The 16,697-nt window shown below is 33.0% G+C and overlaps 1 long non-coding RNA gene across 1 annotated transcript in view; it reads left to right on the forward strand.

Annotated features, from left to right (window-relative positions):
* LOC116278764 (uncharacterized) overlaps positions 1–16,697 on the forward strand; it is a 136,011-nt gene that overhangs the window by 53,444 nt on the left and 65,870 nt on the right. The window contains exon 2 of the long non-coding RNA XR_012074318.1: positions 1,185–1,286. This is a non-coding gene — a long non-coding RNA (uncharacterized lncRNA). The remainder of the gene's footprint in view (positions 1–1,184; positions 1,287–16,697) is intronic.

Genomic DNA, 16,697 nt, shown 5'->3' on the forward strand with positions numbered 1-16,697 from the left:
CAGCTTATAATTTATCATCCATAATTGGTTTTCTTACCCTAAATGAAACAAAATTTCCTTGGGCTAGTTAAGAAAAAGAGCTAAATCAAAGGGAAACACAGGTTCTGCTGTGTTTCTGCTACACCCTCAGAGTTGGGTCCCCAAGACGAAGGGAAATGGCAGAAACCTAGCCACTGGTTAGGGAGAATCTGAGAACAAAATCTCCCTTGCCTTGCTTTCTGGGTGGAGCCTTGTGGGGTTAGCCCGTGCTTCACGTGGTGTGGGCACTACACAGCTGAGAGGACCGTGTGGGTTATCAAGGCTCATGGACCTGAGATAGGCTAGATCCAGCCATCATTTATTACAAGGACCAGAGAGTAAATATTTTGGGCTTTGCAGACCATACCGCCACAAGCAGAAGTACTCAATTTTGCTGCTGTAGCACAAAAGCAGCCATAATTTATACTCTTACATACCTTTGGACATAACAAAAGCTGAATATATATAGTCAACTTGAATTGAATTGTATACTGTTCTTTATTTGGAATACAAATCACAAAGACATATTCACTTGTTAGTTGTCAAAATAAAGGAAAATTAACAACCTGCAGTGAGATTTTTGAGTTCTGATTTAATCAAATCCCTTTGTGTTATAAGGTACATTTTACAAATTTGTTTCTTAATAATTATTTACTGAAAATTTTTCTTACACATTTATTTAAACATTTTGTGAACATGCCAAACATTATATTTTGCAGTCTCAAAATTCTAATAAAGATTAATATTCCCCAAAATAATTAAATTGGAAGAAAATAGGAAGCCTGAAGTTCATTAAAATTTGGTCTTTAGTTATTTTAAACACATGATTGTTTTAATGACAGTTTGAATTTTATACCTTATTACTGCTAATTTCACTCTGAAGTCGGCTTTTCAATCACAGTTATGTTAATAGAAAGTATTAGATTTCATGCTATCATCTTTACTTATAAGCCTTAGTATGCCTCAGACAAATTGCATGAGTCTGGCCGCCTTGAGTTAAGTTACTGATTTTGAAATTGCTTTATTTTCTATAATACAGTCATTATAGCATAAATACTTCTCAAGTCTTTTATTGCGTATGAGTGAAAATATCTATGATTCGCTTAGATAATTAGGTTAGAAAAAGTATTGTGATAGTGCTAATTTTTATATTCTTCTCCTTTCAGATTCTTAGTAATACTGGCATTAGAGATCACTGCACCAGTTTTTCTAGACGAAGAGCACCTGTATGCCCTGCATACTAATTCAAGAACTGTCGATGATATTTAGTGAGTAGCCTCCTGATTTTTACTCTAAGTATTGCAAATAGAAAATAATCGTCTAAATGTTTTTCCTTCTAAAAGATCCACTTATACCATTTGATAGTATGGTGGTTTATTTTAAAACAAAAGAAAAATGTATTTTCTAGGTTAAATTTGAAATACGTACGTTGTTAGGATAGCAGGGTAAACTCCTCATATGAAACTGTTAAATAAGGAGTTTTATGTCTCAGAGTTTCGGCTAGGGCTGCAAAACCAAGACTGTTATGCTTAGTGACGTAATATTCTACAGAAGTATTTATAGGATTTTTCTAACAGAGACAAAAATTTGCCTAAGGACCTGAGATTTGCACCTGTCTCTTCTGCTATAACCAGCCCATTCCGTTCTAGACACACTGGCTACATGACGTTTCACAGAACATGCCCAGCACCACTGGACATGGGGCCTTGGCCTTGCTGCTGCCTTTGCCCAGAGTGTTCTTGTCTCACTCTTAAGACCTTCTGCAAGTCTTTGTGCCAGCCTCACCAGATCACACTGCTGATTACATTCGCTATTCCTTTACACGGCTCTACCTTTTCTCTTTTTCTACAGCTCTCATTACCTCTTAGGATATATCATAATTTGCGTGTGTCTTGTGATTATGATCTGTTCCCTGCCTCTAGAATGTTAAGTTCCACAAGAACAGAGATCTCTGTCTGTTTTGTTTACAGATTCATCTTAAGTATTTAAAATATTGCTTGACATAAAGCAGATGCTCAACAATATTTTGGTTAAATAAATGAAAGAATCCTATAAAAATTCTTTGAATAAATCTGCCATATGTTGCCAATTTTGGTCACAAATTTTATAGTATCTGTGTTTGGAAAAGTAAATATCTTACTGCTAAAATGGAAAAAAAATTACAGTCAATTCATAATTTTATGAAAACATAAAGCTGATTTAAAATTTTATTTTAGATAAGTTCCCTGGAATTAAAACATTTATTTTTTTAATTAAGATGAATTGATGCAGATTAAATTAAAGACCATGTATACTAGTATAACTGAATATAATGTAATAAGACATTTAATGTAAAATGAGGAAGGCAAAAATATAGTTTTCTATCTAGTCCAATACTATATTGTTTGAGTGCAAGTTAAATGTATGGTGTCTAAAGGAAAAGGTAGTGATACAAAAAAAGAGGCTCATTTTCTTAAAAGGAAAAAAAATCATAAATGCAAATTCTAAAAGGAATTATTAAAAAGGGACTTGTAGGACATAATGGACTTTTTAAAGAATTACTTTACAGAAAATAAAAAGGTACTCCTCACATACTAATTTGGTTTTGTTTTTGCTTTTACACAAAATGCCTAAGACCTAACATTAAAAATATCACAGTAAAGATATGTCTGTGAAAGCATAAGCAGTTGGAATTTTATAGCTCCCTGATAATGTTATTTGATGGTTTTTATTTCATTGATTCATTTTTTCAAATTTATTGTGACAAAATTTATATACATAAAATGCAACCATTTTAACATTACAGTTAGAGGAGATTTGACATATGTAAGCATCTATGTAAACACCATGGCAATCAAGATAAACTTTTCCATCGCCCCAAAACATTTCTTCATGAGCATTTGGAGTCAATTCCCCATTGCTCCCAGTCCCAGGTAACTGTCCATCTGCTTTCTGTCATGACAGAAGCAATAATGCCTTTCACAATCTCCTTTAAAAGGGATCCATATAGCATAATCTTTTTTGTTCTGACTTCTTTCACAAAGGATAATGCTTTTAGAATTGCCCATAATGTTGCATGTATCCATTCTTTTTATTGCTGATAATTTTCATTGTACAGATATACTATTTAATTTATTCATTTACTCTCCTCTTACTATGTATATGTTTTTATTTTTTCAATTATTACATTACAGGTACTGTGAATATATGTACAAAAATGAGCATATGTTTTCATAGCTCTTATGTAAATATCTGTTAATGAAAACGCATGGATCATATGTTTAGTGTATGCGTACTGTTTTAAAAAACTACCAAACTATTTTTAAAGTGGCTTTATCATTTTACATTGTCACTGGTAATACGTGAAATTTCTCATTACTCCACATCTTCATCAGTAATTCGCATGGTCTGTTTTGTTTGCTAGTTTATTTGTTTTAGTTTTCATCATTCTAGTTGGTATGTATTAGTAGGTCATTGTGGTTTTAATTTGCATTTCTCTGATGGTGCTTTCCTAATGAACATATTTCCAGCATTGTTAATCAGGGCAGCCTACTGTTAAATAATTTATAAATGACGTTTCCAGCAAGGTTTCATTTAAGAATTTAAAATTTAAAGTAAGATTGTATTGGGAGAATAAAGTTAAAGCTTCTCTTTAACTGACATTTCTCGAATGCCTCTTTTCTCAGAAAGTGTCTTATGTGTTTAGGTCTTTTTGCTCCATTTCAGCATGTTTAAATACTTGAGGCAACCATAGTAAGTATTAATACAGAGGCGGAAAGAGCTAACTAACCATAATTTAAGGTAGTAATCCCTTTTAACTTGATATAAGGTGTCCATTCCAAAGAAAAGAGCAAAAAATAAAAAATAAAAATAATTCACCATAATTAGAGCTGTGAAAGGAATAATGTCATTGACATTTACTTGTTTATATGCACCTCATTATCTATATCCATTTTTTTAAAACTAATTTTTAAATACTGGATTTTTTATCCCTTCATTTTGAGTTTAGCAGCCAATTATAGTGCTACATTCACCATCCATGGCTTCTCATTCATTAGGGAAATGTGTTCAATAATGTCAGGAGAATGCTTTAAAGTATGATAAAGAACACAGCCAAAATCTCACAACCAACAGAAATGCTGGAAAGGATGTAGCCCTGTGACAAATGTTTGTGGAACTCTTCTATGAGTTGAATGTGAAGAGTAAAGAAAGAATTCTAGGATATATAATTAGATTGCTTTCAATAAATAGCACAATCAGACTTTAGCGAAGATCATTACTCTGTTTCTATTAAGTCTCCCCTGCCTGGCTAACACTTCCAATCTTTAATAGCATAAATTAGAGTCCCAAAGCAAAAGTTTCCTATTATATGCCAAGAAGCAAGGACATAGCAGTGAATCCTCTGATACGTCCTGACCCTGTTTTGAGGACCTAGTTAAAACTTACGCATAAAAGTTAATTCCAGATAATAAATTTTTCATTAGCCACATTGTCATTTTATGCAGAAGAAATACCATACAGCCTTAGTTTTATGAAATGTCCTATCTTTGGCCTGAAGAGCAAGGGGAAAAAAAGTTATATGATACTGGCTTATTTGACCTGTTTCCTTCAAATAAATAGTCACTATCTTTTAAGACAGTAGGTTAGCTTAATTTGCATCTTCATAAAATAACTAGAGAAGTATTGAGAAAACCATTCTTTCATTTCATTTCTTTCCTCCTCTTAATATGGCAAAGTCTATTATTAGGTACCATGCCATGGACCTCATAAGAAGACAGGTATCTTCTTATGATAAGCAATGCCTGTGGCTTGACACCTTGGATTGGATTTAAACTTGAGCAAGCAGTGCTTAGGCTTCCTGAGTGTCATGTGACCAAATCTATTTTGACTGAACCTTATTTCATTGAGTTATTGGTTGATTACCTATCTCTAGAACAAAATATAAGCAAAAATCCATTTCCACATGTCATTTAGCAATTCTTAGTAGAGTTCACTGATACATTTGACAAAGTGCTTTCCTCCATGCAAGAGTTGCCCATCAAAAATCTATCCTTCCAATCTACATATCCTCCATCTGCAAAAATGGTGGCTACAACACTGCAAAACTTTATGTTCTATTGTCCTCGCCAAAATTCTATTTTTATGTCAACTGAGAGGTATAGCTCAAGAAATTTTTAACATAATATCGGCATATTTCTTAGAAAACATAAACCATAAATCGTAATTCACCAGCCATATATAGGAGTTAAGTAAAAATTGGAAAATATAAATTATGTCAGAAAATTAGATACGTAATAATTATCATTTTGTCCTTGTCTCTAATAAGTTATTTATTGGGAAGATCACCCTAGAGAGTCCAGTATGGTGGGCAAAATATAACTGTAATTCTTTATCTTTGAGGCCTCAGAGTTATGTGTTTCCATAATTGCACTTTAGGAGCAAAGCTGATTTTAGAAAGCTCAGAATATCTTAGCCTAGATTTTAATTATCTGATTTGGAATGAGCAAGAGAAGGACTTTGTCAAAAGACCGCTAGGATCAGGGGATTACTGTGCATCAAGACATAGAGGGTTGATTAAAATAGGTAAATATAAACCCTCAATAGAAAGGAAGTATTAAGAAGAAACTTAGTGCTTAGCTGGTGGAAGTGTGAGCATCATAAACCAGATGCTTATGATGAGTTGAAAGTTATGTTGGTAAGAATGAAATTAAGTTGATTAAATTATTATTTGGGTCTGAAAATTTGGCCACTTTTCAGTCTCAAATTATCCGTGTCAAATTTAAGGAGACAACCTTAAACTGTGGGATAATTTTCTCAGTTAGCTTTTTAAATTCCTCTTCTGTAAATTACTGAATCTTAACATGCAAAGGCAGTGATAAATCCTTATTCTGGGAGGTTTTCCAGGATAATTCTAGCCTTAGTTAACGAGTACTGGTGCTCTCATTGTTATGTAGAGATGGCTGAGAAAAATAGCAGTTTACTTCTCCTCAAACCCATGTTACTGTTACCTTCAGCAGCCCTAATATTTAGCAATTATAATCCAGGAATTTTCATGAGGAGAACTACAAAAAGAAGCCTTAAATCTTGCCTTGAAAGAATCATGCCTCAGTTTAAAGCAGGAATACAAAAAGGGAAGGCAGTAACTTATTATGGATTCCTTTTGTACTTTCTTTCAGTGATTCATTTGGTGAGACTGACAAAGAATTCTTTTTTCTGTTCCTCTAAAGTAAGAGCTGAAAAATGAACTAAGCAACTCTCCTTATATTTATGGGATTGTGTGTGCCCTTATTTTGTGATGAACAGATTGGACATTATAAAGTGATTATGTTTTGTATCTAGTGTATTCCATTAAAAACTGAAGTAATATTTATTTCAACTGATTTTTAAGATGTCTTTCCTAAATTGTCTTTGGAGCCAGACTTTATCATAGAGTAATCAGAAAAGGGCAAAGGGAAAATATTGGGCTCTAGGTCCTTTAATCTATTCAGCACAGTGACTTATATAGTAAGATAAGACTCCTCACTGCAACATTTTACTGACTGAATGGATAACATTCCTATTTTTGGAAAGATCATTTAGATCCAATGGCTAGGAGCAGCATGTTGCCATTTGTAACAGTAGAAATATGAGATTTTAAAGTTCTAGAGACATAAATTCAAATCTTTATTCAGCTCTCTTATGAATATTTCTCTAAAGAAATTCTCTGAATTAATCTGAGTAATAATTTCCTAATATATAAACTAAATAATAATATACACCCCATAGAGATATGAGAGTATTAAATGAAATAGTGCATATAACACATCTTTAAGATATGAGTCTATAAACTGGCTCAAGTCTGGGAATGGATTGAGAGTCATAACAGTTTTATGATTCAGGTTAATGACTTTATTTCACTTGATCTAGAAATCTTCCACTAAATACAAGTCAAGTAAGAATTCAGTGAATTTTGCATCTATTTCACTTCTAGGAACACCATAATTAACTAGCCAATGCCATAGGTCTCTGAGAGTCAGGCTATTCTGATTGCCACTTTGACACTGCTTTTTATTATGGTACCCATACTCACCTTGCCTTTAACAATTGAGTGCAGCCGCTTGACCTGCAGCACCTTGAGATCTAGAAGTGGCAGTTCCTACTACAAAGAAGACTTATTACAGAGCTCTCTAAGGATTCTGTGCTGAGAACATAGCAGACACTAATAATACAAACATTTTATTATATCATAAATTATAGTAAGGGGAGGAGGGTATAGCTCAGTGGCAGACTGTGTGCCTAGCATGCACATGGTCCTGGGTTAAATCCCCAGTACCTCCATTAAAACATAAACAAACAAACAAACAAACCTAATTACCTCTCTCCCTCCTAAGATAATAATTTTTTTTTAAATTTAAATAAATAAATTATAGAAAGAATGGTTAATAAAACATGTATATTCCTATTCCAAAATAGAAATAAAGGTAATTATATATACAATAGATAGTATGGCACTTCTTTAAAGTGCTTGTTAAAAATTCTTATTCTAGAGCTGCCCCTTAACTGTTCCAAAACACAGTGTATTTGAGTTATTCTCCAGAGTCTACATTTTTAGCAAGCTTCCCATTATGTGTGCTAAATTTTGAGAGTATTTTTGTAGTGCATTGCTTTTCTAATCTAGTCACTTGGACAGTATTATCTTGATTTCTGCAGTCCTTAGTTGTAACACTTTCAGATTTTTTTATTGCAGAATTGAAGACAAGAATTAATTGATAATATTTGAATCACCCTATGATGGATGTAAGGCAACATTAACTAAAAAATATTATACATATGTATATACACAAATTAGTTATATATGTATGCATATGTGCATAAATATACAAACAGTGTCTGAAGTGTATCTTGTGTAAGTTATAATTATTCTAAGGAATTGGAGAGAGACATCCTTAACTGAGTTTGACTAAAGGAAACAACTCCTAATCCAAGTGAGATTATCTTCTTCCACTTCCCTGTTTCTCTGTTGTCTATTGATCTGTTCTCTGTTCTTTTCTATTTATGTTTCATGTCTCAGAATGTTCACTATCTTATATTAAGGCTCTGGACTATACAGAGAAATCTTATGTCATCATTTACACTTTTGAATATTTTCTTTGATTTCAGCATTTCCAGATTGCCGGCTTAGTTTCTGGCTCATTTTGAATACAACATATTGAGAATTCTGAACACATATTGCCTCCCAAAGCAAAGGCTATATAAACAGAGAATATACATAGGAATACAAAGCATACATAAAAATGCTCTTGAAATCTTCGAGTGTACATTGGAAATAAAACATTGTATTAAAGCTGAGAAGCACATCATTGCTCCTCTGTAACTGTTATTGTAGCCTTTTGTTTTATCAACTTCATATGCAAATTAAGTAACAGGCTAAAATGAGTTTCAAACTGTTTGAAAAGCATGACAAAAAAAGTGTAGTATGTTAATCTTCCTTAGAACCACAGTTATAATTACTTTTCTTGCTTATCTGAAGTTTGCATTTATAAAAGTGTAGATAGAAACAGACATCAGAAGAATTCATTATGAAGCAGTATGTTGAATTGCTTCTCTGTTCACTGATTGTTACAATACTAAAAATATTATTCATAGACTCACAGGCTTATATACATTATATTTAGTTTATTTCAAAAAGATTTTAGAGCTTCTGGTTTTAGTGCCACCAAGTAAATACCCTGGAGGTTCTTACACCTATCCTCGCAAAAACAAAAAGAGCTGAACAAACTGAAATCCAATCACTACACTGTTGGTGGGAATATAAGTTGGTGCAGCCTTATGGAGAACTGTATGGAAGTTCCATAAAAAACTGAAAATAGAGTTACCATACGATCCAGCAATCCCACTTTTGGACACATATCCAGAGAAAACTCTAGCTCAAAAACATGCACCCCAGTGTTCATAGCGTCACTATTTACAATAGCCAGGAAATTGAAACAACCTAAATGTCCATCGACAGATGAATGGATAAAGATGTGGTATATGTATATAATGGAATACTTAGCCATAGAAAAAGCATAAAATATGCCATTTGCAGTAACATAGGTAGACTTAGAGATTATCATATTAAGTGAAGTAAGTCAGACAGAGAAGACAAATATATGAGATCACTTATATGTGGAATCTAAAAAAAATGATACAAATAAACTTATTTACAAAATAGAAATAGACTCACAGGAATAGAAAACAAATTTATGGTTACCAAAGGGGAAAGGTGGGGGAGGGGTAAATTAGGAGTTTAGGATTAACAGATACGCACTACTGTGTATAAGACAGACAAACAAGAACCTACTGAAGAGCACAGGGAACTATATTCAATACCTTGTGATAACCTATAATGGAAAAGAATCTGAAAAAGAAAATATATATATATATATATATATATATATATATATATATATCACTTTGCTGTACACCTGAAACTAACCCAACATTGTAAATAAACTATACTTCAATAAAAATTATTTTAGTTAAAAAAAACAATTTTTAGAGCTTCTGGTTTTAGTGCCACCAAGTAAAGACATTGGAAGTTCTTACTCCCATCCCCACAACAACAAAAAGCTGAACAAAGTGAAATCCCACTCCCATCCCCACAACAACAAAAAGCTGAACAAAGTGAAATCCCATGACTTTTTTTGGACTTATCAGCGGACTGAAGTCACAGGGCAAACTGCCACCCCAAAATCTGGAGAGACAAGCAAATCCAGAGTCACAGCCTACATTTCTGTACCTGGAACAGAAGCCTCTGAAGACGTAAATTGGTAGGAGCAATTTTGCTGGAGGTAAAACACTTACAAGGCAGTTGCTAGAGGCCAAGTATGCACTTAGGTGAGAATGAGAAACTCCTGGGGCTACAGTTTTAGGGAGGCCTTATTCTATTGTGGGTTTTACATCCAAGCACTGCACAAAGTTTGTGTGGTGAAGAGCCAGGAAAGATCCCTTCATAACACTGTTAGAGGGAGAAGAATTTTAAAATACACCCATTTTAAAATGGATTTATACATTCTCTGTAACAAAAGTTTCCTTTCAAGGAGAAAAGACTCACAGAGCACTTCCTCAGCAGGAGAAAGGCACTTGTCATCTCCTGCCCCTTTGAGGCTTCCTGTCCCACTTAAGTGTGGAACAAAAGCTAAGAACACTTACAAAAATCTAGGCACAGAGGCCCACTAAAAGACTGAGATTTAATCATGAAATTATAGAATACTTCCACTTCCCAACACTTTACCACCATATCAAAAGGGCCTACGACTAAAAGACCTGCAAAACACAGAATCTCTGAGAAGTACTTAGGGAAGTCCAAAATCAGAAAGGGAGATGAAAACAAGGACATTAAAAATTAGAAGCCTCATGGCAAAACAGATATTGCATACATTAGACACAGCAAAATTCCTAGCCAGATTAGCTAATTTAAGGCTAATATATGTCCAGCTATCAACAACAAAAAAAATTTATATAGTGTTATTATTGTTTTTAATTAGATTTTTATATAGTGTTATTATTGATTTTTAATGTTTTTCTGTATAGATAAATCCAAACACGTGAATCACAAGAACACATTTTAAAGAGCAGTTTTACAGTGGTAAAAGAAAAGGAAAAAATAATTTCCCAAGTACTCCTGACCCCCAAAACACTTTTATTGAATATATATTCCATTTTAGGTAAGATCAGGTTGTTAGTCCGGATTATATACACAATTGCTTCATTTCTTACTTTTCATTTATGTGATTGGCTTTCTCATAAATCTTTATGGAAAAAAAAATGTTTTCAAAGTTTTCCTGTGCCAAGACACAAGATTAATAAATTGCTTCTACCTTCCAAGAGAATACATATAAACTAGAAATAAAGCCATGGGATCCGAGCATTAGGAGAAAACTCACTAGTCAGATGACAGATGTTTACTCTCACAGGGGCATAGATCCTGGCCATAGCTGAGCATTCTCAGAATTGACATTTATGCAAATAGTAACAAAAGTGTGTGTAACCTATTCAGTTTATTCTATTTTTCTTAACTAAAAGATCAACCTGAAAAACCAAAATTATAAACAAGTAGCAAAGTGTGGGAATGTTTGTATGCCATATGTGGGAAGAGTCAAGAGGATTTGATAAATATGGCGTTTTGGCATTTTATAAGCTAAACAATAGATTAGTTACTACAGCTTTAAAATAAAAATGCCAATATCTGGAAAAATAACAAAGTGATAAAATTACAAATAATTTAATACTCTCGGAATTAACATTCTACAGAATCTAGCCTATTTTCCTAATTTCATAATAAATATCCAATATCCTAAGTGAACTGAAAGAAGTAAAGAATCAACAAAACAAAGTGTCATAGTAAAGGATGTAAGTTTCAGTTGAACTAACATTTACAGGTATATAAAATAATTAAATAGCAACACTGACAATAACAACATTTGTGTTAACATAAGTGGCAGCAGGTTTGCCCTGGACAATACTGGCTTGTTCTTGTCTTCCAAATGTTCATTTCACATTATTTCACTCTAAAAATTAACCATAAGACCCCCTGGGATTTTCCTCTGCTCACCTCTCCAGTCTCATGCCATCCTCTCTAAGCTCAACTCACCCCTAACTACTCAGCACTTCCTCTGCTTCTATCAATACCCTAAGGTTGTGGCATGAGTTGTTTTATGCCAGAAACCCTCTCTGCCTCCTGTTCTCTGGCCAACTCACTGATTTCTCAGATTGCATTTGAAACAGTCTTCCTTAGGGAGGCTTTCCTTGACACTGCAGCCTAGATTAATTCCTTAGCTCCTCTTTAATTGCTCTATTAACATTCTTATTTCCCCATTGTAACTTTCTCATCAGTGAGGTCCAGTCTTTACTGCCTACTTTCTCTTCTAGATTATAGGCTCCATGAAGACGAGAACCAAGCCTTCTTTGTGATCTCTCTTTTGCTGGTTCTTGGCAGAGTGATTGGCACAAAGAGAGAGTTTATAAGTATTAATCAAATACATAGATGATCCTGTGATGGCTCCCCTGATTTCCATAATACAAATGAAGAAACTGAGGCTTAGAGAATTTAAATATAATTCTCATGATCATATTCCTGGTAAACAACAAGCCAGACTTCAAACACAGGCATCCCTAAATTCAAAGCCCATATTTTTGATATCTTAAAATCAGGTAGCAAATTTCATGGCACATTAGGCTTTGGAAAAATCACCTACTCTTTGAAAGATGTAAAATTAAATCTGGTAGGTTTTGGCTATAATTGGCTTTCTTTTTAAAATCAAGTTTATTGAGGTTTATTTTATGTACGATAAACCAATTTAAATTATACAATTAGGTAAGTTTTACAAGTGTATTCAGTCACCTAACAACCAGAATCAAGATAAAAAACACTTCCAATACACAAAAAGTTCCCTGGTGCCCCTATGCAGTCTCCAGCACCCACACTTGAACACTGTCTAGCACTGATCTGTCTTCTGTCACTAGAGTTTTGCCTTTTTCAGGATGTCATATAAATGGAATTTCAAATTACATAATATTTTGGTTTTAGCCCCTTTCACAGTTTTTGAGATTCATCCAGATTGCTTGTAGTTTATTCTTATTGTTGTTGAAGAGGAGTTTATTTACATGCATATACTGCATTTCGTTTATCCATTCATCTGTTGCTAGACATATGGATTGTTTCAGGGTTTGAATAATTTTGAATAAAGCTGCTATAAATATTTATGGAGAAATCATTGGGTGGATATATGTTTCATTTTATCTTAAATACATACCTTGGAGTGGAATGCCTGGGTTATATAGTGAGAATATGTGTAACTTTATAAGAACCAGCAAAAAGTTTTCGAAAGTGATTATAAAATTGCACACTCTTTGTAGCAAGATATGAGATTACCCATTGTTCCACGTCTACTTTTAAATGCAATTTTTTATTTGTTGCATAAGAAGAAACAACTATAAAGGTAATATAGATTGTTGATATGTAAATTTGGTTCTGGATCTATCTCAGAGAAGTGGCATGATCATGGTAGTATTTGAAAAGCCAATTTAGCTTTGGAATTTACATGAAATATCTGTGAAGGATAAAATTTTACTCTTTAACCAAGCTTACCCTACCCATTCATTAATTCTTTATTAAAATCTTGTTCAGTTACATTTTCTGCAGCAACAAAAAAAGTAAAATTATTCAAATGCAATATGCTGTACCCTTAGAACTGTTACAAAACAGAAATGCTCCTAAGGCTTTACATTACAATTCAATATACCAATGGAAATATGGCATTCAAAGTCTAAATTATTGTATTATGTTACTAGGCCTACCGTAACAAATTACCACAAACTGAGTGGCTTATATAACAGAAAAGTACTATCTCACAGTTCTACAGGCTAGAAGTCTGAGATCAAGGTGTCAACAAGGTATGTTTTTTTGAGGGGTGTGAGAAAGAATTTCTTCAAAGTCTCCTCTATAGCTACTGATGCATTGTTGGCAATCTTTGGCTTATAGAAGTATTACCCCCAATATCTTCCTTCTTCCTCACATTGTTTTCTCCCTGTGTGCATGCCTATCTCCAAATTTACCCTCGGAAGGACACCAGTCCTATTGTATCGGAACCCAAACTAATAACCTCATTTTAACTTGTTTACTGCTATAAAGACACTATCTCCACATAAAGTCACATTCTGAGATACTGGGAATTAGGCTTCAAACATAAGAATTTTGAGGGACATAATTCAACCAATAATGTGTATGGTCAACCTTCACTATCCATGGGGATTGGCTCCAGGAACCACGTGGATACCAAAATTCGCAGATGCTCCAGTCCCTTTTATAAAATAACATAGTTGACCCTTCTGAATCCTCAGGTTCCACATCCTGTATCAAAATATGAGGTTGGTTGAATCTACAGTTGTGGAAACTGCCTATAGGAATAGTGACTGTGCTTATTGTCATAGTGTAAAGTAATAATTACTTATAAATTTATAATAATATTAAATAAAAAGATACATGCCAGCCTCTTTGTAATTGAATTGCTTTTTATTAGACTTCACTTTTATGGATTTGTTTAAGTGTAAGAATTTTTCATTGATACTCAATGATGACAAAAAGTTTTGAAAGTTTTCTCACTAAAGAAAATCATTTAGAAAATTTTAAAATTTATAAATATAGGTTTTACTGAAAGTAAGTTATTTAATGTTAAATAATAGGTTATATTTTATGTACAGTAAGTTTCTTATCTAGTTGTTCACTTTTGAAATTGTTAAATTGATAAAATATGAAGAAAAGATGATATATAATTTTAATAATTTCATACAGAGGGTTGAAATGTAGTCATGTATATCATTTCCTAAGCTCCAAAAGTTTTTGTAAAAGATACAGTAATTAAAATGGTACCCTGAGTTTCATATAATTATGAAACAACCCACGTCTAATTCTAAACTGTAATAATTGATCCTAGAATGAGATTTATTCTGTGGTTATGAAAGGTAATTGCATTTACAACTAGAATAAATTAAAGCAAATGAAGAGGAAAATTTTATTCTGTGTAATACTTGGTTCATTATATTCTTAAATGACTATACCAATCCATGTTCATCAATAGGAGATATGGTATGTGCAAAAAAATGAATAAAAGTTTATCACCAAGAAATAGCCTATTTTTAAGAAGCATAGAAATTATTGTATTATAATCTATGTGCATTTCTTCTCCAATATAATAAAATGAGCACAGTGAATCTCAAAATATTTTTTAAAATATAGATAGAATACAATATTATTAAACACTATGTCTCTTGTACTTTGAGTTAGAGAATTTGGGAGTATTTTATATTGCTTTGGATAAACTTATCCCTTCAAGATTTCTGTCCCTTTTAAGAAATTGTATTGTGCTTCAATCTGTTATGTGTGTTTATTAAAATTCCAATAATTAATTCAATGAGTCAAGTCTAATTTCTTACAATTAAAATTTTTTGTAGGAAATTATTATATTAATATATTTGGGTTCCAGTTGTGAATGCAAGATTATTACTTACTAATAGATATATGGTAGGCAGAATAATGCCTTCTCTGCAAGAAGTCCACATCCTAATCCCTAGAACTTGTGAATATACTACCTTACATGGAAAAAATGAAACTTTCAGATGTGATTAACTTATGGGGAGGTTATTGTGAAATATCCAAGTGAGTCCAGTGTAATCACAAGTGTTCTTATAAGTGAAAAATGGAGGCAGGAGCTTCAATTAAAGAAGAAAATTTAACAACAGAAGCAGAGATCATATGATGCAGAATGATGTGATAGCTTGCTTTGAAAATGGAAGATGACCATGACACAAGGCATTCAGGAAGCCTCTAGAAGCTGTGAAAGAAAGGAAACAAATTCTCTCTTAGAACCTGGAGAAAAATACAGCCCTGCTGACCCCTTGATTTTGGCCTCATGGGACCCACTTCAGAACTGTAAGATAATAAATTTGTTTTGTTACTCAAGCCACTAAAATTCTGGCAATTTCCTACAGCAGCAAAAAGGAGAGTAGGATGTGTAAATGTTATGATTGCAAGAGACTAACATGCATAATAATAATATCAAATCTTTAAAGACTCATAACTAAACATATAATTACCATGTGACCCAGCAATTGCACTTTTGGGATTTTTTTTCTCCCCAAAAGAAAACTGTGTTCATGAAAAGAATGGTTCACAAATGTTCATGCCAGCCTTATTTGTAATAATAACAAAAAATACTAGAAAGAACCCAAAGTTCTTTCAATGTGTGAATGGTTAGAAAAAAAAAAGAAACCTGTTACATCTATACAATGGGCTACTAATTAGCAATAAAAAGGAATGACCTTTTGGTATGTGCAACGACCTACATTGTTTGATGCTATTCTAAACATGTACAGAAGAAATATTTAAGATAATTATAAAAGGGAATAAGTTAACTAAGGTTTCTAGACTTGACTGGTAAATGATGACATCAGTAGAGTGTGATAAGTTATGCATATATAATAATACCTAGAGCAACTACTAAAAAAGTCACACAAAGAGATGTACTCAAAAACACTAAGTGTACCAAAATGGAATCTAAAAATTGAGTAACCCACAGGAAGGTGGGGAAAAGGAGGGGTGAAAAACAGAAAGAATAAGCAGAAAGCAAACAATAAAATGGCAGACTTAATCCCAAACACATCAATAATTACGGGAAATAAATATTGTGTAAAAAAACAGCTGAAAGAGATTGAAGAGTGGAATAAAAAAAACACTGCACATCTACATACTTTCCACAAGAGACTTACTTCAACTATAATGATGTAGGTAGGTTTAAAGTAAAAAGAAGAAAAAAGATGTATCATGCATTATTAATCAAAAGAAAGCAGAAAAGGCTGTATTAATATCAGATACAATAGACTTCAGAGCAAAGGAAATTATCAGGGACAGAGAAGTATATTACACAATGATAACAGTTCAATCCACCAAGAAGACATAGAAATCCTAAATGTGCATGCACCAAAGAACAGCTGCAAAATATGTGAAGAAAAACATGATAAAACTGAATGGGAAATAGACAAATCCGTAAGTAAAGTTGGAGACTCCAGCTGTCCTCTCAACAATTTATATAACAACGGCATAAAAAAACCTGAAACATTTTATAAAGGCCCCAAAACATCAACACACAACAGGATGAAATTGACTCTTCTAAAACTCTCAG

This window comes from Vicugna pacos, chromosome 7 (assembly GCF_048564905.1).
Source record: "Vicugna pacos chromosome 7, VicPac4, whole genome shotgun sequence".
NCBI lineage: Eukaryota > Metazoa > Chordata > Mammalia > Artiodactyla > Camelidae > Vicugna > Vicugna pacos.